This window comes from Microtus pennsylvanicus, chromosome 14, assembly GCF_037038515.1.
Source record: "Microtus pennsylvanicus isolate mMicPen1 chromosome 14, mMicPen1.hap1, whole genome shotgun sequence".
Lineage (NCBI taxonomy): Eukaryota > Metazoa > Chordata > Mammalia > Rodentia > Cricetidae > Microtus > Microtus pennsylvanicus.
Window position 1 is genome coordinate 75,295,056 of NC_134592.1, and position 23,669 is coordinate 75,318,724.

Consider the following 23,669-nt stretch of genomic DNA (forward strand, 5'->3'; position numbering starts at 1 on the left):
CCTGAAGCTCACAAAATAGGGTAAGCTGTCTGACCACTAAACCCCAGGAACATTACGTATCCACAGTTTTGTGCTGGGATTCCACAACTGGAGTTTTATGTAGATTCTGGGGATTGCAAATCAAGCACCTTGTTAATTGAGCTTTCCCCTCAAATCCTAGGATGAAGTTTTAATTGGGATACAAAATAATCAGTTAGAAATGTGGTTTTTAAAAAGTGGATTTATTTTTTTTTAAAAAAAGGTGGTGTGTGGGGGGGTGTATTCTGAAAACATTGACTTTGATCCTGAGTTCTAAGTGATTTCCAAATCAGCTAGGGCTCCGAAAGACCAAGGTATTATTCCACCAAAACCCAAGTTGGTGAGCCAAAGAGTTTAAAACTTACAGCTAACAGATGAGGAGTTACTTACAGGAGCAAAGCAGCGACACCACAGAAAGTCTGACTGTAGCCAGATAGATGGAAGTGCCTGCCCGTCAGTCGACCGTTCACACTCTCAGTACTCCAGTGTCTCCAGAGGCTACAGAAACACAAGTAACTGGGTCAGAATCACACACAGATGACAAGGAAATACTTCGAGGAGAGGCTGGAATCTCAGGTGAGAGTCTAATAACTCCCACTCCAGGTTAAATGCCCTTGTATAAAGAACCATCAGCAGGCCGGTGGTGGTAGGGTGTGTAACAAGGAAGCTCAGTAAGTCGTGGAAAGCAAGCCTGTAAGCAGCATTCCTGCCATGGCCTCTGTATACTGGTATATTTGTGTTAAAATGAATAAAGCTTGCCTGAAAATAAGCGGGCAAAGCAGCCACACTCCTCAGCTATACAGGACCGCGGTGGGGGGGCGGGAGCAAAACTTTCATCCCAGTGCTCAGGAGGCAGAGGCAGGCAAGTCTCTGAGTTCAAGGCTATTCTGGGCTATACAAGATTGATCCAGAAACAGATATCAGTGTTTGGGAATCACACATGTTTAATCCCAGTACTGGAGAAGGGGAGACAGGAGCAATATGAAGAGCAGAGAGAGGAATATAAAGGGGGAGAGACAGGAACTCAGGAGTGTGGAGTCTGATAATTTGTGGAGACAGGATCATCACCTTGAGTCTGAAGACTTGGTAGAGGTCAAAGGTCTCTCTAGTGGTTGGCTGCTTTGTATTTCTGATCTTCAGCTTGGACCCCAATACCTGCCTCTGGGTTTTTATGATTCTGCTACACCTCTGCTTTGATTTCTGCTTCGAGATTCCTTCCTTGATTTCCTTACATGATGGACTAAAACTGGAAACTTAAATAAAGCCTTTCAATTTGATTTTGACCATAGTGATTACAATTTAAAACTAATACAGCATATTCCCAAGTGGGGGATAAACCAGACACCCTTAAATCTCATATATGGGCCATCCATAATCTTCAGCGTGACACATACCCTGCATTAAGAGCCCCAAACCACCATTAAGGCCACTTGCTTTGAAGAATTTTTTTTTAATTTTAGAGATTTATTTTACGAAAAAGTTGCAAAAATAAGACAGAATATTCCCAAATGCCCTGAACCTGGTTGATTCTTTTGTTACGATTTTGAGTGGATGTGTCACAATTGTTGAGCCAATCAAGGCATTCCTAATTACTAAATCCATGGTTTATTCAGATTCTTTTACCATTACTCTTTACCATTGTCCATTACAATATCCCACGAAGACACTAATTCATACAGCAGTGGTTCCCATGGCTTTTTGTAAGACATATATTTGTGTTGAGGAATCATTTATACTTCTAGGGTAAAATGAAACGTTAGTGTGTTGCATCCTTCCCTACTGTCTTTATCTCAATGGAGTCACCTTTGGGAAGAGCATGATGAGGCTTCCATGAGAAGTTCTTTTCTGAAGTACATCACCTCCATCAAGGTTGCAGAGAACATCAAGTTCTTCATGTTGTATATTGTTCATTTTATAAAAGCTCCCTCCAGAAATGGAAGCCTCACAGACATGGTGGCTGTCCTTGTGTTAATGTCGACCTACCACAGTGTCAACTGAGAGGGAAGCCTCTAATGAGAAACTGCCTACATCAGATGAAGAGGTTGGTCTTTGGACACATGTGTGTGTGGTTTCCCTGATTATTAATTCACAAAAGAGGTCCCGGTCCGCTGTAGGCAATACCATTCCTAGGGAGGAGGCTCTAGGTTAGATAAAAGTACCAGCGAAGCACGAGCCTATGGGCAAGCCAGAGAAGGGACTAGCTAATTTAAGACTTTAAGACAATCCTGAAGCCATTTCTGACTATTCTAAATCCTCTCAGCCTCCGTGCCATAGTGCTTCCCCTCCTCCCCTGGGAACTAAGGACCTTATAGCTACACACACAGGTACTCAGTTCCTGAACAATTACCCATATACGTACGTTTTGATTCAGTCCCCTGGGAAACGGGGTCAAAATGACCTCTGACCTCATCTGATCTGGCAACAGCTCTCTAGTCAATTATTGGTAATAGCCCTTCTGAATGAGCCATTCACAACCCCCCTTGATTCTGTGGCCTTCTCCTTTAAAAGTAGCCTGTGCACACTATTCGAGGTCTCTCGGCTTCCTGAATGCTGAGGGACCCTGTCATGACAGAATTAATAAAATCCTCATGCCTTTGCTTCAGCTATGGTGTGAGAGGTGGTCTCTGGCGGCGACTCCTCCTCGGTGTTTGGACGCTGGAGTCCACTCTTCCTTCCAGGCTTCCTTCCTCCAGGTTCTTGCCTTGAGTTCCTGCCCCGATTTCCCCAGTGATGAACTGTGACTTGGAAGCCTGTGCCAAATAAACCCTTTCTTATCTAAGCTGATTTTGTGTTGGAGTGTTTTAGAACAACGCCAGAAACTGCTACTGTGGCCCACTCTGTTGGCAGACACAGGCAAAGGAAGGCACATTCCAGACTAGTCTGGGCGACATAACGAAACACTGAATCAAAAACTAAAACCCAAACCGTGGTGATAACCACGAAATGAAAGTGTAAATCCACTCTTAGGAATACAGGTCGCTGACCAACATTATTCTGCTGTGTCATGTTATGCCAATGCCTGTCTCTGATGTTCATTCTCTCCTCTCAGAGCCATCGAAGTCCTCCCGTCTCTTGGGCTTTCTCTAATACTGCTGCAGGTATGAAGTGAATTGATCTACCATGACTTCCTTTAAAGGAACCATGGAATTGATTTTTCATGTGTGTCGAGTGAGAGAGGAGGAAAGCCTCATTTGTATACATGGATAGCCGGCAATCCCAAGACCACATACTGAAAAGATGGCAATCCCTTCTATACACTTGAGGTGTACGCATATCAAGCATGACATGTTTTATTCAAAAACCTGTGACTTTCTAATCAGTGACCTGGAGACTAGAAGGAAGTGGTGTTCTGTTCGACCAGTATGCTAGAATTAAGCAAACCAGTTGAAAACAACAGATATAATTTAATAATTGAAAACGGGGAAACTCACACGACTGGGGTAAAGTTTCCCATGTCCAAAACAGGTCTGGAGAACACCATGCAAAGAGAGCCAAAGAGAGCAAACTCACCCAGATTCCCAGGTTTTCTTCCCTGGCCCCAAGCAGCCACACCCTAGATAAAAGTGATTGGCTGAGCTTCCCTATCAAGATAGCAACTTCCTCTAAAGGGTGATGACAGAAAAAGTTAAATCAGTCTCTTATCCATTGAAAACATTCTTCATGCCTGAAGAATGGTGACATAGATATTTTAGGAAAGAAAGAAAAGTAAGAGTCCCGAGAAAAAGCAGAAATACACAAATATAAACAATCAGAAATTCTTCAGGCTGAAGGAAAAGAATACCAGAAACAACAACATCCTTTTGTGCAAATAAAGACCATCAGAAGGCTTGAATGTCATCTTAATACCAAGTTCCCTATTTCCACTTTTTTTCCTTTAAAATACACACAGGGCCTGGCAGGATGGCCCAGCGCCTACAGATGTTTGCAGGGACCAAGATGGCCTGAGTTTGCCTCCCTGGTACACTGAAAAGGGAGAACTGACTCCTAAAATTTGCCCGCTACCTCCACGTGTATATTGTGACACACATGCATAAAAACATGTGCACAAAATGTAAAATATATGTGAATGTTTAAAAGAAAATTATGATATTTTAGGAATGTTTAACACATATGCACATGAATTAACTATAGTGTATTGTATAATAAAGAACACTAGAAAATGGCAAATGAATTTCTATTGTTAAAAAGTTTTACTATTGAAATATGATCTCACCCTGTATCCCATACTGGCCTCAATCTTATATGAAACCATCTTGATCCTGGGATTACAGGTGTGAGGCACCACACCTAACATCAAGATTTACTTTCTGGAAAAAGGGGACAAAAAGCAATACTGGGTAGAATATAAAATACTAAGGACATATAATTTATAATCACTAAAACATATCAAGTTAAAAATAAGAATTGGAGAAACAAAATATGAGGGGGATAAGAGTGCAAATGATAAAGATTAGAACGTCACAACAGATACATTAGCTGTTAATGCATCAAACACTGCAAATGAAGGAGGAATATTTTCTGAACATTAATACCTTATCAGTAAGATAGAGAGTTTAAGAAGTGTGTTTGAGGGCTGGGAGGATGGCACAGCAGTTAGCATCACTGACTGCTCTTCCAGAGGACCCGGGTTCAATTCCCAGCACCCACATGGCACCTCACAGCTTTATGTCACTACAATTCCAGGGGACCTGGCACCCTCACACAGGCGTATATCATGCAGGTCAAACACAAACACACGTAAAATAAAAATAAGTAATTCTCTTTAAAGTTGAAGAAAAAGATGCTGGCGACAGTGGTGAATCTATCACTGCCTTTAGAATCATTTACTGCTAGTTGCTGGGAATAGCTGCTGCCCTCAGTTCAGTTTAGTCTACTTAGATTGTTGGTGGAGTTTGCAAGTCTGCTGCTTGAGCACTTAGCTCCCAGCAGGTCGCACTGTTGGAGGAGTGTGGGGAGCATCCCAGGCCTGTAGCACGAGGGCAGGGCCTTTGAAGGCTGTTACACTTACCACTCGCTGAATCTGATCTGTAAGCTTTGCATCCTGTCCATTGCCACATGAGGAGTCTCCACCATGTGCCGTGGTCCCCATTAACAGCACCGTGATGGCATTGGTGACACTTTTCCTGGGCAGGGAACCCATGTCAGACCAAATTGTGGGTGAGGATTTTACATGAACAGGGGTGATTCTAAAGCACTTGCACCACTAAAAGCCCACTCTCTCATGGATGAAGACTCATGGAATCTGCATCTATCTGAATCTCCGGAGGAGGTGGATGACTCCAAAGCAACATTGTTCTCCAGACCCAACAGAGCTGATGCACATAGGACCTCACAGAGACTGTGACATCACTAAAGAGATCTGCAGGAGCTCAAGCCAGATAAAATCTCAGCATGGAGGAGGGGAACTGGTCACAAAGCCCTACACCTAGCCAAGTGGCTATTTGTGATTGATAGCTGCTTGGAGAATGAAAACAATTTTCTCAATGGAGTTACACTGGGTATGGCAAACACAGCCCAGGACAGGCCCCATGCCCAGTAGTTTCTAGTATAAATAGGACTTCATGATTTTGTTTTTGACTTATAAACAGATTGTTTTGTTTGTTTTAAGCAAGAGAAAGAGCATGATGTCAAGTTGGGAGGAGTTGGGGAAGGGGGAAAATATGATAGAAATAAATGTAAAATTTAAAAATAAGGAAAAATTAAAAGTAAAATATATATGATGACGAGGTGCTGAGGAGATGGCTCTTGCAGAGGACCTTACTTCAGTCCCAAGACCCCAAATGGTGGCTCACAACTGCCTGTTATTCCAGTTCCATGGCATATGACAGCATATTATGTCCTCAGTGGGCATATTCACAGACACACACGCAGGGAAAATATCTGCACACTTAAAATTTAAAAAAAAAAAACAAAATCTGAAATAATAATAAGATATATCTGTTGATCTGGATAGTGCCATTAGCTAGAGACCTGAGTTCAGTTTGAAGAACCTACTAACAGCCATCTGTCACTCTGAGGCCACCCTGGGCTATTCAACCCGTGTTACATAGTAAGACATATATACGCACAAACACAAACACACACACACACATTCTCCACATAGTCTGTACATTTATATATTTACTTCACCATTATAGTGATTCCATATCATAGGTATTGTTACCATCCACATTGTACACAAGAAACGAAACACCCAGAGAGACTGAATAAGTAGCTCCCAAGTCATAGAGCAACTAAGATGTTACCCATGATTAAGTCATGCCTCCTAGTCATCCTGATCATTGTGAGGTCAGGAGGCAACCTGGGCCCTCAGTGTTTAACCATATGAAGGAGGCAGTAGATACAGGAAACTGAGAAACACCCAAGATGGCACATTCACGGCTCATGTCCTAGACTCTGACAACTGCTTGCTCTCAGCTCTATGATTTGGAAAAGGATCAGAAAGTCGAGGCAGGGGATCCCAGGTGTGCCAGGTACTGGTTCTCGGACTTTATTCACTGGAAGGGGTATATGAAAGAGATTATATGAGTGTGTGAGGGGAAAGTGCACGGAAAATTGTTTGTCTGCCTCCCTAATTTCCTGCAGTGGACCAGTACACAGTCTACCTGTGCTTGGAAATCTTGACCCAGCCTGAAAAGAACAGAAAAGCTTCTCGCCAGGATCTCTATTTTCATCAGGTGCTCGAGGATGTGAATGACACACGGAATGTGCATGTGGGGCCCAGGAGTGAGGACAGTAAGGACCATGAGCAGAAAAGGAGAAGAGCCAGGAATGTGAGAACAAGACACCCAGTCACTGTGAGGAGCTGCTCAGATACGTTTCCTGGCAATTGTTGTCACGTTATCCACAGTGGGCGCTATGATGCATAAAACTGATGTCACAAAGCTCCTGAAAACCAGTGCTGGATCCATGAATTCATGTGTTCCGGGTTGAGACCAAGTCTCCACCCATCTAGCCATAGTCTTGAGGAGATAGGAACCACAGGAAGGGCCTTAGCCCTGTGCTTCCTGCTTCCTATTCTGGAGGGCTTCCTGGCAAGAGATGGGCACCCCTGGGAGTCAGAGAACCTGACAGGACCTGCTCTGTAGGGACCATCTCCTTTCCTTGGCCAGAAGGGACTGGCAATACACCCTGCTGCTCTCCCCTCTGTTCAGCATCCCTGGGGCCCTTCTCAGCCTGAATAACCCCTCATTCTTACCTTCCAGGTTTAAGGTCTGAGGATTCTGCCTCCTCCCCAGGCTGAAGCCATCCATCTACTACTGCAGTCGGCTTCAGTGCCCTTCACGTCACGACCAAATCAACTCGCTCTGTCTCCACGGTCCCAGGTAGGCTGAATTGCCCATTCTTGCTTAAAGGGCATTATTGTTGGTCAGGCCTGAAACATGAGCAAGAAAGAAACTTCCAGATGGCTAGACTCACACTGACTGGTGTACTTGTTTCATCATCTCTTTCCACTCAGCATGATTCTGGGTAGCCTGTGCTGGTTGTCACTGGCTGCTTTCTTCTCTGAGAGCTGGTGCACTGCCCCAAATGAGCTGAGGAATAATGAAGATCTGAGCCAGATGTCCGGACACCAACCTGTCACAATTGTGCTGAACTAAAGAGACTAAAAGACCTAGGATTTGGAGTATGATGGCAGTTGCCAGTGAAGCTGTTAGGCATAAGGTGAGCTCTAGCAGAGAACAACAGACCACAAAAGACAGGCCATAGAACAATGGGTAGGCAGGGTAAGGTCCTGAGATGGCATAAAGATAATGGTGTTGGCCTCCCTGAGATCAAGAGAGAAGGAGATGGCAGTGGGAGACTCTGGATGGCCCAGCTCAGGACCTTCCAAACAGGAAGTGACCAACAATGGGGGACGGTGGTCCATATTAGCTGGATCAGATTAAAACAGCCTCAAGACTTCCTCTGCAAGGTGGCATGTAGAGAGCTCTAACCCTTTCCCCAGTAAACTTTCAAGTTAGCTTTGTCTTTTCTTTTTTTCTTTCTTCCTTTTTTCTTTCTTTCTTTCTTTCTTTCTTTCTTTCTTTCTTTCTTTCTTCCTTCCTTCCTTTCTTTCTTTCTATCTTTCTTTCTCTCTTCCTTCCTTCCTTCCTTCCTTCCTTTCTTTCTTCCTTCCTTCCTTCCTTCTTTCCTTCATCCCTTCCTTCCTTCATTCTTGTTTATCTGAGTTTTTCTGTGTATCCCTGGCTGATCTGGAACTTTCTCTATAAACCAGATTGGCCAAGAACTCAGAGATTCATCTCCCTCTGCCTCCAGAGTTCTGGGATTAAAGGAATGCACCACCATGCCTAACAAACTTTAGCTGTTTCTTAAACTTCTTTACATATTCTTGCATCTTATACACCTACTTACTTATAACAGATTGAATTATAGGTAACCTGGGCTTCTGAGGAAGCACAGCCTTTTCCTAAAAGTATCCATTCTAGGGAGAGCACAAAGGAGAGATGGACAGTGAGAAGAGAAATTTAGGGCCTGTGCCTACCAGGATCTAGGTTGCTGCATGTCGAATTGGCTATATTACTTGCCTCTTTGATTGCTCTGCTTACACTCTTGAGTACTTGACTAACTACTGCATCCTATTGGAATTCTTCCCTTTTGAAAAGAAGAAGGATCAAATGAAGAAATGAATGAAGGAAAGACAGACAAAAAGAAGAAAGGAAGAAAGAGTGCTGCTAAGGTCAAGACCAGAGAAAAACAGAGATCCTCTCTACTTCATAAGAAAAACCAGTGAGGTAACTGGAAGTAGGGTCAGGAGACAGGAATTAAATAGGGTAGTATCACCTGATTTCTTAGCACTGATACCTGAATTAGATAGGGTAGTATCACCTGATTTCTTAGCACTGATACCTGAACCTCCTTTCAGGCAAATCAAATTAGCATTTGAGCATAAGATCCAAAATTCACTCACTCTCTCTCCCTCGCTCTGTGTGTTTGTGTGTGTGGGTGGGGGGGTATTGTGAGGTTGTAGTGGTGTGTGTGGTATGTAAGCTCCTAGTATGATTTCCTGATGTGTCCAGGAAGGAGAACCTCCACACCAGATGATCAAATGTGTGTGTGTACGTGTGTCTGTGCACAGTCACGCGTGTCTCTGCACATTTGAGGTTGATGCCTATATACAGGTTTGAGTGTGTTTTCTCGTGTCTTGTCCACTTTTTTTCTGAGACAGGGTCTTTCATTGGCCTGAAGCTCACAAAATAGGGTAAGCTGTCTGACCACTAAACCCCAGGAACATTACGTATCCACAGTTTTGTGCTGGGATTCCACAACTGGAGTTTTATGTAGATTCTGGGGATTGCAAATCAAGCACCTTGTTAATTGAGCTTTCCCCTCAAATCCTAGGATGAAGTTTTAATTGGGATACAAAATAATCAGTTAGAAATGTGGTTTTTAAAAAGTGGATTTATTTTTTTTTAAAAAAAGGTGGTGTGTGGGGGGGTGTATTCTGAAAACATTGACTTTGATCCTGAGTTCTAAGTGTTTTCCAAATCAGCTAGGGCTCCGAAAGACCAAGGTATTATTCCACCAAAACCCAAGTTGGTGAGCCAAAGAGTTTAAAACTTACAGCTAACAGATGAGGAGTTACTTACAGGAGCAAAGCAGCGACACCACAGAAAGTCTGACTGTAGCCAGATAGATGGAAGTGCCTGCCCGTCAGTCGACCGTTCACACTCTCAGTACTCCAGTGTCTCCAGAGGCTACAGAAACACAAGTAACTGGGTCAGAATCACACACAGATGACAAGGAAATACTTCGAGGAGAGGCTGGAATCTCAGGTGAGAGTCTAATAACTCCCACTCCAGGTTAAATGCCCTTGTATAAAGAACCATCAGCAGGCCGGTGGTGGTAGGGTGTGTAACAAGGAAGCTCAGTAAGTCGTGGAAAGCAAGCCTGTAAGCAGCATTCCTGCCATGGCCTCTGTATACTGGTATATTTGTGTTAAAATGAATAAAGCTTGCCTGAAAATAAGCGGGCAAAGCAGCCACACTCCTCAGCTATACAGGACCGCGGTGGGGGGGCGGGAGCAAAACTTTCATCCCAGTGCTCAGGAGGCAGAGGCAGGCAAGTCTCTGAGTTCAAGGCTATTCTGGGCTATACAAGATTGATCCAGAAACAGATATCAGTGTTTGGGAATCACACATGTTTAATCCCAGTACTGGAGAAGGGGAGACAGGAGCAATATGAAGAGCAGAGAGAGGAATATAAAGGGGGAGAGACAGGAACTCAGGAGTGTGGAGTCTGATAATTTGTGGAGACAGGATCATCACCTTGAGTCTGAAGACTTGGTAGAGGTCAAAGGTCTCTCTAGTGGTTGGCTGCTTTGTATTTCTGATCTTCAGCTTGGACCCCAATACCTGCCTCTGGGTTTTTATGATTCTGCTACACCTCTGCTTTGATTTCTGCTTCGAGATTCCTTCCTTGATTTCCTTACATGATGGACTAAAACTGGAAACTTAAATAAAGCCTTTCAATTTGATTTTGACCATAGTGATTACAATTTAAAACTAATACAGCATATTCCCAAGTGGGGGATAAACCAGACACCCTTAAATCTCATATATGGGCCATCCATAATCTTCAGCGTGACACATACCCTGCATTAAGAGCCCCAAACCACCATTAAGGCCACTTGCTTTGAAGAATTTTTTTTTAATTTTAGAGATTTATTTTACGAAAAAGTTGCAAAAATAAGACAGAATATTCCCAAATGCCCTGAACCTGGTTGATTCTTTTGTTACGATTTTGAGTGGATGTGTCACAATTGTTGAGCCAATCAAGGCATTCCTAATTACTAAATCCATGGTTTATTCAGATTCTTTTACCATTACTCTTTACCATTGTCCATTACAATATCCCACGAAGACACTAATTCATACAGCAGTGGTTCCCATGGCTTTTTGTAAGACATATATTTGTGTTGAGGAATCATTTATACTTCTAGGGTAAAATGAAACGTTAGTGTGTTGCATCCTTCCCTACTGTCTTTATCTCAATGGAGTCACCTTTGGGAAGAGCATGATGAGGCTTCCATGAGAAGTTCTTTTCTGAAGTACATCACCTCCATCAAGGTTGCAGAGAACATCAAGTTCTTCATGTTGTATATTGTTCATTTTATAAAAGCTCCCTCCAGAAATGGAAGCCTCACAGACATGGTGGCTGTCCTTGTGTTAATGTCGACCTACCACAGTGTCAACTGAGAGGGAAGCCTCTAATGAGAAACTGCCTACATCAGATGAAGAGGTTGGTCTTTGGACACATGTGTGTGTGGTTTCCCTGATTATTAATTCACAAAAGAGGTCCCGGTCCGCTGTAGGCAATACCATTCCTAGGGAGGAGGCTCTAGGTTAGATAAAAGTACCAGCGAAGCACGAGCCTATGGGCAAGCCAGAGAAGGGACTAGCTAATTTAAGACTTTAAGACAATCCTGAAGCCATTTCTGACTATTCTAAATCCTCTCAGCCTCCGTGCCATAGTGCTTCCCCTCCTCCCCTGGGAACTAAGGACCTTATAGCTACACACACAGGTACTCAGTTCCTGAACAATTACCCATATACGTACGTTTTGATTCAGTCCCCTGGGAAACGGGGTCAAAATGACCTCTGACCTCATCTGATCTGGCAACAGCTCTCTAGTCAATTATTGGTAATAGCCCTTCTGAATGAGCCATTCACAACCCCCCTTGATTCTGTGGCCTTCTCCTTTAAAAGTAGCCTGTGCACACTATTCGAGGTCTCTCGGCTTCCTGAATGCTGAGGGACCCTGTCATGACAGAATTAATAAAATCCTCATGCCTTTGCTTCAGCTATGGTGTGAGAGGTGGTCTCTGGCGGCGACTCCTCCTCGGTGTTTGGACGCTGGAGTCCACTCTTCCTTCCAGGCTTCCTTCCTCCAGGTTCTTGCCTTGAGTTCCTGCCCCGATTTCCCCAGTGATGAACTGTGACTTGGAAGCCTGTGCCAAATAAACCCTTTCTTATCTAAGCTGATTTTGTGTTGGAGTGTTTTAGAACAATGCCAGAAACTGCTACTGTGGCCCACTCTGTTGGCAGACACAGGCAAAGGAAGGCACATTCCAGACTAGTCTGGGCGACATAACGAAACACTGAATCAAAAACTAAAACCCAAACCGTGGTGATAACCACGAAATGAAAGTGTAAATCCACTCTTAGGAATACAGGTCGCTGACCAACATTATTCTGCTGTGTCATGTTATGCCAATGCCTGTCTCTGATGTTCATTCTCTCCTCTCAGAGCCATCGAAGTCCTCCCGTCTCTTGGGCTTTCTCTAATACTGCTGCAGGTATGAAGTGAATTGATCTACCATGACTTCCTTTAAAGGAACCATGGAATTGATTTTTCATGTGTGTCGAGTGAGAGAGGAGGAAAGCCTCATTTGTATACATGGATAGCCGGCAATCCCAAGACCACATACTGAAAAGATGGCAATCCCTTCTATACACTTGAGGTGTACGCATATCAAGCATGACATGTTTTATTCAAAAACCTGTGACTTTCTAATCAGTGACCTGGAGACTAGAAGGAAGTGGTGTTCTGTTCGACCAGTATGCTAGAATTAAGCAAACCAGTTGAAAACAACAGATATAATTTAATAATTGAAAACGGGGAAACTCACACGACTGGGGTAAAGTTTCCCATGTCCAAAACAGGTCTGGAGAACACCATGCAAAGAGAGCCAAAGAGAGCAAACTCACCCAGATTCCCAGGTTTTCTTCCCTGGCCCCAAGCAGCCACACCCTAGATAAAAGTGATTGGCTGAGCTTCCCTATCAAGATAGCAACTTCCTCTAAAGGGTGATGACAGAAAAAGTTAAATCAGTCTCTTATCCATTGAAAACATTCTTCATGCCTGAAGAATGGTGACATAGATATTTTAGGAAAGAAAGAAAAGTAAGAGTCCCGAGAAAAAGCAGAAATACACAAATATAAACAATCAGAAATTCTTCAGGCTGAAGGAAAAGAATACCAGAAACAACAACATCCTTTTGTGCAAATAAAGACCATCAGAAGGCTTGAATGTCATCTTAATACCAAGTTCCCTATTTCCACTTTTTTTCCTTTAAAATACACACAGGGCCTGGCAGGATGGCCCAGCGCCTACAGATGTTTGCAGGGACCAAGATGGCCTGAGTTTGCCTCCCTGGTACACTGAAAAGGGAGAACTGACTCCTAAAATTTGCCCGCTACCTCCACGTGTATATTGTGACACACATGCATAAAAACATGTGCACAAAATGTAAAATATATGTGAATGTTTAAAAGAAAATTATGATATTTTAGGAATGTTTAACACATATGCACATGAATTAACTATAGTGTATTGTATAATAAAGAACACTAGAAAATGGCAAATGAATTTCTATTGTTAAAAAGTTTTACTATTGAAATATGATCTCACCCTGTATCCCATACTGGCCTCAATCTTATATGAAACCATCTTGATCCTGGGATTACAGGTGTGAGGCACCACACCTAACATCAAGATTTACTTTCTGGAAAAAGGGGACAAAAAGCAATACTGGGTAGAATATAAAATACTAAGGACATATAATTTATAATCACTAAAACATATCAAGTTAAAAATAAGAATTGGAGAAACAAAATATGAGGGGGATAAGAGTGCAAATGATAAAGATTAGAACGTCACAACAGATACATTAGCTGTCAATGCATCAAACACTGCAAATGAAGGAGGAATATTTTCTGAACATTAATACCTTATCAGTAAGATAGAGAGTTTAAGAAGTGTGTTTGAGGGCTGGGAGGATGGCACAGCAGTTAGCATCACTGACTGCTCTTCCAGAGGACCCGGGTTCAATTCCCAGCACCCACATGGCACCTCACAGCTTTATGTCACTACAATTCCAGGGGACCTGGCACCCTCACACAGGCGTATATCATGCAGGTCAAACACAAACACACGTAAAATAAAAATAAGTAATTCTCTTTAAAGTTGAAGAAAAAGATGCTGGCGACAGTGGTGAATCTATCACTGCCTTTAGAATCATTTACTGCTAGTTGCTGGGAATAGCTGCTGCCCTCAGTTCAGTTTAGTCTACTTAGATTGTTGGTGGAGTTTGCAAGTCTGCTGCTTGAGCACTTAGCTCCCAGCAGGTCGCACTGTTGGAGGAGTGTGGGGAGCATCCCAGGCCTGTAGCACGAGGGCAGGGCCTTTGAAGGCTGTTACACTTACCACTCGCTGAATCTGATCTGTAAGCTTTGCATCCTGTCCATTGCCACATGAGGAGTCTCCACCATGTGCCGTGGTCCCCATTAACAGCACCGTGATGGCATTGGTGACACTTTTCCTGGGCAGGGAACCCATGTCAGACCAAATTGTGGGTGAGGATTTTACATGAACAGGGGTGATTCTAAAGCACTTGCACCACTAAAAGCCCACTCTCTCATGGATGAAGACTCATGGAATCTGCATCTATCTGAATCTCCGGAGGAGGTGGATGACTCCAAAGCAACATTGTTCTCCAGACCCAACAGAGCTGATGCACATAGGACCTCACAGAGACTGTGACATCACTAAAGAGATCTGCAGGAGCTCAAGCCAGATAAAATCTCAGCATGGAGGAGGGGAACTGGTCACAAAGCCCTACACCTAGCCAAGTGGCTATTTGTGATTGATAGCTGCTTGGAGAATGAAAACAATTTTCTCAATGGAGTTACACTGGGTATGGCAAACACAGCCCAGGACAGGCCCCATGCCCAGTAGTTTCTAGTATAAATAGGACTTCATGATTTTGTTTTTGACTTATAAACAGATTGTTTTGTTTGTTTTAAGCAAGAGAAAGAGCATGATGTCAAGTTGGGAGGAGTTGGGGAAGGGGGAAAATATGATAGAAATAAATGTAAAATTTAAAAATAAGGAAAAATTAAAAGTAAAATATATATGATGACGAGGTGCTGAGGAGATGGCTCTTGCAGAGGACCTTACTTCAGTCCCAAGACCCCAAATGGTGGCTCACAACTGCCTGTTATTCCAGTTCCATGGCATATGACAGCATATTATGTCCTCAGTGGGCATATTCACAGACACACACGCAGGGAAAATATCTGCACACTTAAAATTTAAAAAAAAAAAACAAAATCTGAAATAATAATAAGATATATCTGTTGATCTGGATAGTGCCATTAGCTAGAGACCTGAGTTCAGTTTGAAGAACCTACTAACAGCCATCTGTCACTCTGAGGCCACCCTGGGCTATTCAACCCGTGTTACATAGTAAGACATATATACGCACAAACACAAACACACACACACACATTCTCCACATAGTCTGTACATTTATATATTTACTTCACCATTATAGTGATTCCATATCATAGGTATTGTTACCATCCACATTGTACACAAGAAACGAAACACCCAGAGAGACTGAATAAGTAGCTCCCAAGTCATAGAGCAACTAAGATGTTACCCATGATTAAGTCATGCCTCCTAGTCATCCTGATCATTGTGAGGTCAGGAGGCAACCTGGGCCCTCAGTGTTTAACCATATGAAGGAGGCAGTAGATACAGGAAACTGAGAAACACCCAAGATGGCACATTCACGGCTCATGTCCTAGACTCTGACAACTGCTTGCTCTCAGCTCTATGATTTGGAAAAGGATCAGAAAGTCGAGGCAGGGGATCCCAGGTGTGCCAGGTACTGGTTCTCGGACTTTATTCACTGGAAGGGGTATATGAAAGAGATTATATGAGTGTGTGAGGGGAAAGTGCACGGAAAATTGTTTGTCTGCCTCCCTAATTTCCTGCAGTGGACCAGTACACAGTCTACCTGTGCTTGGAAATCTTGACCCAGCCTGAAAAGAACAGAAAAGCTTCTCGCCAGGATCTCTATTTTCATCAGGTGCTCGAGGATGTGAATGACACACGGAATGTGCATGTGGGGCCCAGGAGTGAGGACAGTAAGGACCATGAGCAGAAAAGGAGAAGAGCCAGGAATGTGAGAACAAGACACCCAGTCACTGTGAGGAGCTGCTCAGATACGTTTCCTGGCAATTGTTGTCACGTTATCCACAGTGGGCGCTATGATGCATAAAACTGATGTCACAAAGCTCCTGAAAACCAGTGCTGGATCCATGAATTCATGTGTTCCGGGTTGAGACCAAGTCTCCACCCATCTAGCCATAGTCTTGAGGAGATAGGAACCACAGGAAGGGCCTTAGCCCTGTGCTTCCTGCTTCCTATTCTGGAGGGCTTCCTGGCAAGAGATGGGCACCCCTGGGAGTCAGAGAACCTGACAGGACCTGCTCTGTAGGGACCATCTCCTTTCCTTGGCCAGAAGGGACTGGCAATACACCCTGCTGCTCTCCCCTCTGTTCAGCATCCCTGGGGCCCTTCTCAGCCTGAATAACCCCTCATTCTTACCTTCCAGGTTTAAGGTCTGAGGATTCTGCCTCCTCCCCAGGCTGAAGCCATCCATCTACTACTGCAGTCGGCTTCAGTGCCCTTCACGTCACGACCAAATCAACTCGCTCTGTCTCCACGGTCCCAGGTAGGCTGAATTGCCCATTCTTGCTTAAAGGGCATTATTGTTGGTCAGGCCTGAAACATGAGCAAGAAAGAAACTTCCAGATGGCTAGACTCACACTGACTGGTGTACTTGTTTCATCATCTCTTTCCACTCAGCATGATTCTGGGTAGCCTGTGCTGGTTGTCACTGGCTGCTTTCTTCTCTGAGAGCTGGTGCACTGCCCCAAATGAGCTGAGGAATAATGAAGATCTGAGCCAGATGTCCGGACACCAACCTGTCACAATTGTGCTGAACTAAAGAGACTAAAAGACCTAGGATTTGGAGTATGATGGCAGTTGCCAGTGAAGCTGTTAGGCATAAGGTGAGCTCTAGCAGAGAACAACAGACCACAAAAGACAGGCCATAGAACAATGGGTAGGCAGGGTAAGGTCCTGAGATGGCATAAAGATAATGGTGTTGGCCTCCCTGAGATCAAGAGAGAAGGAGATGGCAGTGGGAGACTCTGGATGGCCCAGCTCAGGACCTTCCAAACAGGAAGTGACCAACAATGGGGGACGGTGGTCCATATTAGCTGGATCAGATTAAAACAGCCTCAAGACTTCCTCTGCAAGGTGGCATGTAGAGAGCTCTAACCCTTTCCCCAGTAAACTTTCAAGTTAGCTTTGTCTTTTCTTTCTTTCTTTCTTTCTTTCTTTCTTTCTTTCTTTCTTTCTTTCTTTCTTCCTTCCTTCCTTTCTTTCTTTCTATCTTTCTTTCTCTCTTCCTTCCTTCCTTCCTTCCTTTCTTTCTTCCTTCCTTCCTTCCTTCTTTCCTTCATCCCTTCCTTCCTTCATTCTTGTTTATCTGAGTTTTTCTGTGTATCCCTGGCTGATCTGGAACTTTCTCTATAAACCAGATTGGCCAAGAACTCAGAGATTCATCTCCCTCTGCCTCCAGAGTTCTGGGATTAAAGGAATGCACCACCATGCCTAACAAACTTTAGCTGTTTCTTAAACTTCTTTACATATTCTTGCATCTTATACACCTACTTACTTATAACAGATTGAATTATAGGTAACCTGGGCTTCTGAGGAAGCACAGCCTTTTCCTAAAAGTATCCATTCTAGGGAGAGCACAAAGGAGAGATGGACAGTGAGAAGAGAAATTTAGGGCCTGTGCCTACCAGGATCTAGGTTGCTGCATGTCGAATTGGCTATATTACTTGCCTCTTTGATTGCTCTGCTTACACTCTTGAGTACTTGACTAACTACTGCATCCTATTGGAATTCTTCCCTTTTGAAAAGAAGAAGGATCAAATGAAGAAATGAATGAAGGAAAGACAGACAAAAAGAAGAAAGGAAGAAAGAGTGCTGCTAAGGTCAAGACCAGAGAAAAACAGAGATCCTCTCTACTTCATAAGAAAAACCAGTGAGGTAACTGGAAGTAGGGTCAGGAGACAGGAATTAAATAGGGTAGTATCACCTGATTTCTTAGCACTGATACCTGAATTAGATAGGGTAGTATCACCTGATTTCTTAGCACTGATACCTGAACCTCCTTTCAGGCAAATCAAATTAGCATTTGAGCATAAGATCCAAAATTCACTCACTCTCTCTCCCTCGCTCTGTGTGTTTGTGTGTGTGGGTGGGGGGGTATTGTGAGGTTGTAGTGGTGTGTGTGGTATGTAAGCTCCTAGTATGATTTCCTGATGTGTCCAGGAAGGAGAACCTCCACACCAGATGATCAAATGTGTGTGTGTACGTGTGTCTGTGCACAGTCACGCGTGTCTCTGCACATTTGAGGTTGATGCCTATATACAGGTTTGAGTGTGTTTTCTCGTGTCTTGTCCACTTTTTTTCTGAGACAGGGTCTTTCATTGGCCTGAAGCTCACAAAATAGGGTAAGCTGTCTGACCACTAAACCCCAGGAACATTACGTATCCACAGTTTTGTGCTGGGATTCCACAACTGGAGTTTTATGTAGATTCTGGGGATTGCAAATCAAGCACCTTGTTAATTGAGCTTTCCCCTCAAATCCTAGGATGAAGTTTTAATTGGGATACAAAATAATCAGTTAGAAATGTGGTTTTTAAAAAGTGGATTTATTTTTTTTTAAAAAAAGGTGGTGTGTGGGGGGGTGTATTCTGAAAACATTGACTTTGATCCTGAGTTCTAAGTGTTTTCCAAATCAGCTAGGGCTCCGAAAGACCAAGGTATTATTCCACCAAAACCCAAGTTGGTGAGCCAAAGAGTTTAAAACTTACAGCTAACAGATGAGGAGTTACTTACAGGAGCAAAGCAGCGACACCACAGAAAGTCTGACTGTAGCCAGATAGATGGAAGTGCCTGCCCGTCAGTCGACCGTTCACACTCTCAGTACTCCAGTGTCTCCAGAGGCTACAGAAACACAAGTAACTGGGTCAGAATCACACACAGATGACAAGGAAATACTTCGAGGAGAGGCTGGAATCTCAGGTGAGAGTCTAATAACTCCCACTCCAGGTTAAATGCCCTTGTATAAAGAACCATCAGCAGGCCGGTGGTGGTAGGGTGTGTAACAAGGAAGCTCAGTAAGTCGTGGAAAGCAAGCCTGTAAGCAGCATTCCTGCCATGGCCTCTGTATACTGGTATATTTGTGTTAAAATGAATAAAGCTTGCCTGAAAATAAGCGGGCAAAGCAGCCACACTCCTCAGCTATACAGGACCGCGGTGGGGGGGCGGGAGCAAAACTTTCATCCCAGTGCTCAGGAGGCAGAGGCAGGCAAGTCTCTGAGTTCAAGGCTATTCTGGGCTATACAAGATTGATCCAGAAACAGATATCAGTGTTTGGGAATCACACATGTTTAATCCCAGTACTGGAGAAGGGGAGACAGGAGCAATATGAAGAGCAGAGAGAGGAATATAAAGGGGGAGAGACAGGAACTCAGGAGTGTGGAGTCTGATAATTTGTGGAGACAGGATCATCACCTTGAGTCTGAAGACTTGGTAGAGGTCAAAGGTCTCTCTAGTGGTTGGCTGCTTTGTATTTCTGATCTTCAGCTTGGACCCCAATACCTGCCTCTGGGTTTTTATGATTCTGCTACACCTCTGCTTTGATTTCTGCTTCGAGATTCCTTCCTTGATTTCCTTACATGATGGACTAAAACTGGAAACTTAAATAAAGCCTTTCAATTTGATTTTGACCATAGTGATTACAATTTAAAACTAATACAGCATATTCCCAAGTGGGGGATAAACCAGACACCCTTAAATCTCATATATGGGCCATCCATAATCTTCAGCGTGACACATACCCTGCATTAAGAGCCCCAAACCACCATTAAGGCCACTTGCTTTGAAGAATTTTTTTTTAATTTTAGAGATTTATTTTACGAAAAAGTTGCAAAAATAAGACAGAATATTCCCAAATGCCCTGAACCTGGTTGATTCTTTTGTTACGATTTTGAGTGGATGTGTCACAATTGTTGAGCCAATCAAGGCATTCCTAATTACTAAATCCATGGTTTATTCAGATTCTTTTACCATTACTCTTTACCATTGTCCATTACAATATCCCACGAAGACACTAATTCATACAGCAGTGGTTCCCATGGCTTTTTGTAAGACATATATTTGTGTTGAGGAATCATTTATACTTCTAGGGTAAAATGAAACGTTAGTGTGTTGCATCCTTCCCTACTGTCTTTATCTCAATGGAGTCACCTTTGGGAAGAGCATGATGAGGCTTCCATGAGAAGTTCTTTTCTGAAGTACATCACCTCCATCAAGGTTGCAGAGAACATCAAGTTCTTCATGTTGTATATTGTTCATTTTATAAAAGCTCCCTCCAGAAATGGAAGCCTCACAGACATGGTGGCTGTCCTTGTGTTAATGTCGACCTACCACAGTGTCAACTGAGAGGGAAGCCTCTAATGAGAAACTGCCTACATCAGATGAAGAGGTTGGTCTTTGGACACATGTGTGTGTGGTTTCCCTGATTATTAATTCACAAAAGAGGTCCCGGTCCGCTGTAGGCAATACCATTCCTAGGGAGGAGGCTCTAGGTTAGATAAAAGTACCAGCGAAGCACGAGCCTATGGGCAAGCCAGAGAAGGGACTAGCTAATTTAAGACTTTAAGACAATCCTGAAGCCATTTCTGACTATTCTAAATCCTCTCAGCCTCCGTGCCATAGTGCTTCCCCTCCTCCCCTGGGAACTAAGGACCTTATAGCTACACACACAGGTACTCAGTTCCTGAACAATTACCCATATACGTACGTTTTGATTCAGTCCCCTGGGAAACGGGGTCAAAATGACCTCTGACCTCATCTGATCTGGCAACAGCTCTCTAGTCAATTATTGGTAATAGCCCTTCTGAATGAGCCATTCACAACCCCCCTTGATTCTGTGGCCTTCTCCTTTAAAAGTAGCCTGTGCACACTATTCGAGGTCTCTCGGCTTCCTGAATGCTGAGGGACCCTGTCATGACAGAATTAATAAAATCCTCATGCCTTTGCTTCAGCTATGGTGTGAGAGGTGGTCTCTGGCGGCGACTCCTCCTCGGTGTTTGGACGCTGGAGTCCACTCTTCCTTCCAGGCTTCCTTCCTCCAGGTTCTTGCCTTGAGTTCCTGCCCCGATTTCCCCAGTGATGAACTGTGACTTGGAAGCCTGTGCCAAATAAACCCTTTCTTATCTAAGCTGATTTTGTGTTGGAGTGTTTTAGAACAACGCCAGAAACTGCTACTGTGGCCCACTCTGTTGGCAGACACAGGCAAAGGAAGGCACATTCCAGACTAGTCTGGGCGACATAACGAAACACTGAATCAAAAACTAAAACCCAAACCGTGGTGATAACCACGAAATGAAAGTGTAAATCCACTCTTAGGAATACAGGTCGCTGACCAACATTATTCTGCTGTGTCATATTATGCCAATGCCTGTCTCTGATGTTCATTCTCTCCTCTCAGAGCCATCGAAGTCCTCCCGTCTCTTGGGCTTTCTCTAATACTGCTGCAGGTATGAAGTGAATTGATCTACCATGACTTCCTTTAAAGGAACCATGGAATTGATTTTTCATGTGTGTCGAGTGAGAGAGGAGGAAAGCCTCATTTGTATACATGGATAGCCGGCAATCCCAAGACCACATACTGAAAAGATGGCAATCCCTTCTATACACTTGAGGTGTACGCATATCAAGCATGACATGTTTTATTCAAAAACCTGTGACTTTCTAATCAGTGACCTGGAGACTAGAAGGAAGTGGTGTTCTGTTCGACCAGTATGCTAGAATTAAGCAAACCAGTTGAAAACAACAGATATAATTTAATAATTGAAAACGGGGAAACTCACACGACTGGGGTAAAGTTTCCCATGTCCAAAACAGGTCTGGAGAACACCATGCAAAGAGAGCCAAAGAGAGCAAACTCACCCAGATTCCCAGGTTTTCTTCCCTGGCCCCAAGCAGCCACACCCTAGATAAAAGTGATTGGCTGAGCTTCCCTATCAAGATAGCAACTTCCTCTAAAGGGTGATGACAGAAAAAGTTAAATCAGTCTCTTATCCATTGAAAACATTCTTCATGCCTGAAGAATGGTGACATAGATATTTTAGGAAAGAAAGAAAAGTAAGAGTCCCGAGAAAAAGCAGAAATACACAAATATAAACAATCAGAAATTCTTCAGGCTGAAGGAAAAGAATACCAGAAACAACAACATCCTTTTGTGCAAATAAAGACCATCAGAAGGCTTGAATGTCATCTTAATACCAAGTTCCCTATTTCCACTTTTTTTCCTTTAAAATACACACAGGGCCTGGCAGGATGGCCCAGCGCCTACAGATGTTTGCAGGGACCAAGATGGCCTGAGTTTGCCTCCCTGGTACACTGAAAAGGGAGAACTGACTCCTAAAATTTGCCCGCTACCTCCACGTGTATATTGTGACACACATGCATAAAAACATGTGCACAAAATGTAAAATATATGTGAATGTTTAAAAGAAAATTATGATATTTTAGGAATGTTTAACACATATGCACATGAATTAACTATAGTGTATTGTATAATAAAGAACACTAGAAAATGGCAAATGAATTTCTATTGTTAAAAAGTTTTACTATTGAAATATGATCTCACCCTGTATCCCATACTGGCCTCAATCTTATATGAAACCATCTTGATCCTGGGATTACAGGTGTGAGGCACCACACCTAACATCAAGATTTACTTTCTGGAAAAAGGGGACAAAAAGCAATACTGGGTAGAATATAAAATACTAAGGACATATAATTTATAATCACTAAAACATATCAAGTTAAAAATAAGAATTGGAGAAACAAAATATGAGGGGGATAAGAGTGCAAATGATAAAGATTAGAACGTCACAACAGATACATTAGCTGTTAATGCATCAAACACTGCAAATGAAGGAGGAATATTTTCTGAACATTAATACCTTATCAGTAAGATAGAGAGTTTAAGAAGTGTGTTTGAGGGCTGGGAGGATGGCACAGCAGTTAGCATCACTGACTGCTCTTCCAGAGGACCCGGGTTCAATTCCCAGCACCCACATGGCACCTCACAGCTTTATGTCACTACAATTCCAGGGGACCTGGCACCCTCACACAGGCGTATATCATGCAGGTCAAACACAAACACACGTAAAATAAAAATAAGTAATTCTCTTTAAAGTTGAAGAAAAAGATGCTGGCGACAGTGGTGAATCTATCACTGCCTTTAGAATCATTTACTGCTAGTTGCTGGGAATAGCTGCTGCCCTCAGTTCAGTTTAGTCTACTTAGATTGTTGGTGGAGTTTGCAAGTCTGCTGCTTGAGCACTTAGCTCCCAGCAGGTCGCACTGTTGGAGGAGTGTGGGGAGCATCCCAGGCCTGTAGCACGAGGGCAGGGCCTTTGAAGGCTGTTACACTTACCACTCGCTGAATCTGATCTGTAAGCTTTGCATCCTGTCCATTGCCACATGAGGAGTCTCCACCATGTGCCGTGGTCCCCATTAACAGCACCGTGATGGCATTGGTGACACTTTTCCTGGGCAGGGAACCCATGTCAGACCAAATTGTGGGTGAGGATTTTACATGAACAGGGGTGATTCTAAAGCACTTGCACCACTAAAAGCCCACTCTCTCATGGATGAAGACTCATGGAATCTGCATCTATCTGAATCTCCGGAGGAGG

At 43.4% G+C, this 23,669-nt stretch overlaps 4 long non-coding RNA genes across 10 annotated transcripts in view; all 4 read right to left on the minus strand.

The window, feature by feature from the left end:
- LOC142835053 (uncharacterized) overlaps positions 1 to 444 on the minus strand; it is an 18,547-nt gene extending 18,103 nt beyond the window's left edge. The window contains exon 1 of the long non-coding RNA XR_012907714.1: positions 409 to 444. This is a non-coding gene — a long non-coding RNA (uncharacterized LOC142835053). The remainder of the gene's footprint in view (positions 1 to 408) is intronic.
- LOC142835055 (uncharacterized) lies at positions 443 to 9,644 on the minus strand. 3 transcript variants are annotated; one of them, XR_012907720.1, is made up of 4 exons: positions 9,609 to 9,644; positions 7,217 to 7,393; positions 5,027 to 5,141; positions 451 to 516 (listed from the first exon to the last, which is right to left on the minus strand). It is a non-coding gene; the product is annotated as an uncharacterized LOC142835055 (long non-coding RNA). The 3 variants fall into 3 exon arrangements; XR_012907719.1 differs by lacking the exon at positions 5,027 to 5,141 and having other exon boundaries at positions 443 to 516; XR_012907718.1 differs by lacking the exon at positions 451 to 516 and having other exon boundaries at positions 4,831 to 5,141.
- On the minus strand, positions 9,643 to 18,825 carry LOC142835054 (uncharacterized). Of its 3 annotated transcripts, XR_012907717.1 has the most exons (4): positions 18,790 to 18,825; positions 16,417 to 16,593; positions 14,227 to 14,341; positions 9,651 to 9,716 (listed from the first exon to the last, which is right to left on the minus strand). It is a non-coding gene; the product is annotated as an uncharacterized LOC142835054 (long non-coding RNA). The 3 variants fall into 3 exon arrangements; XR_012907715.1 differs by lacking the exon at positions 14,227 to 14,341 and having other exon boundaries at positions 9,643 to 9,716; XR_012907716.1 differs by lacking the exon at positions 9,651 to 9,716 and having other exon boundaries at positions 14,031 to 14,341.
- Positions 18,824 to 23,669, minus strand: part of LOC142835057 (uncharacterized) — a 9,199-nt gene continuing 4,353 nt past the window's right edge. Inside the window, exons 3-4 of one of the 3 annotated variants that reach the window (XR_012907723.1) lie at positions 23,408 to 23,522; positions 18,832 to 18,897 (exon numbers count right to left, since the gene is read on the minus strand). This is a non-coding gene — a long non-coding RNA (uncharacterized LOC142835057). Of the gene's footprint in view, positions 18,898 to 23,211; positions 23,523 to 23,669 lie in introns of those variants that run through there. The other 2 variants (XR_012907721.1, XR_012907722.1) reach the window with 2 other exon arrangements.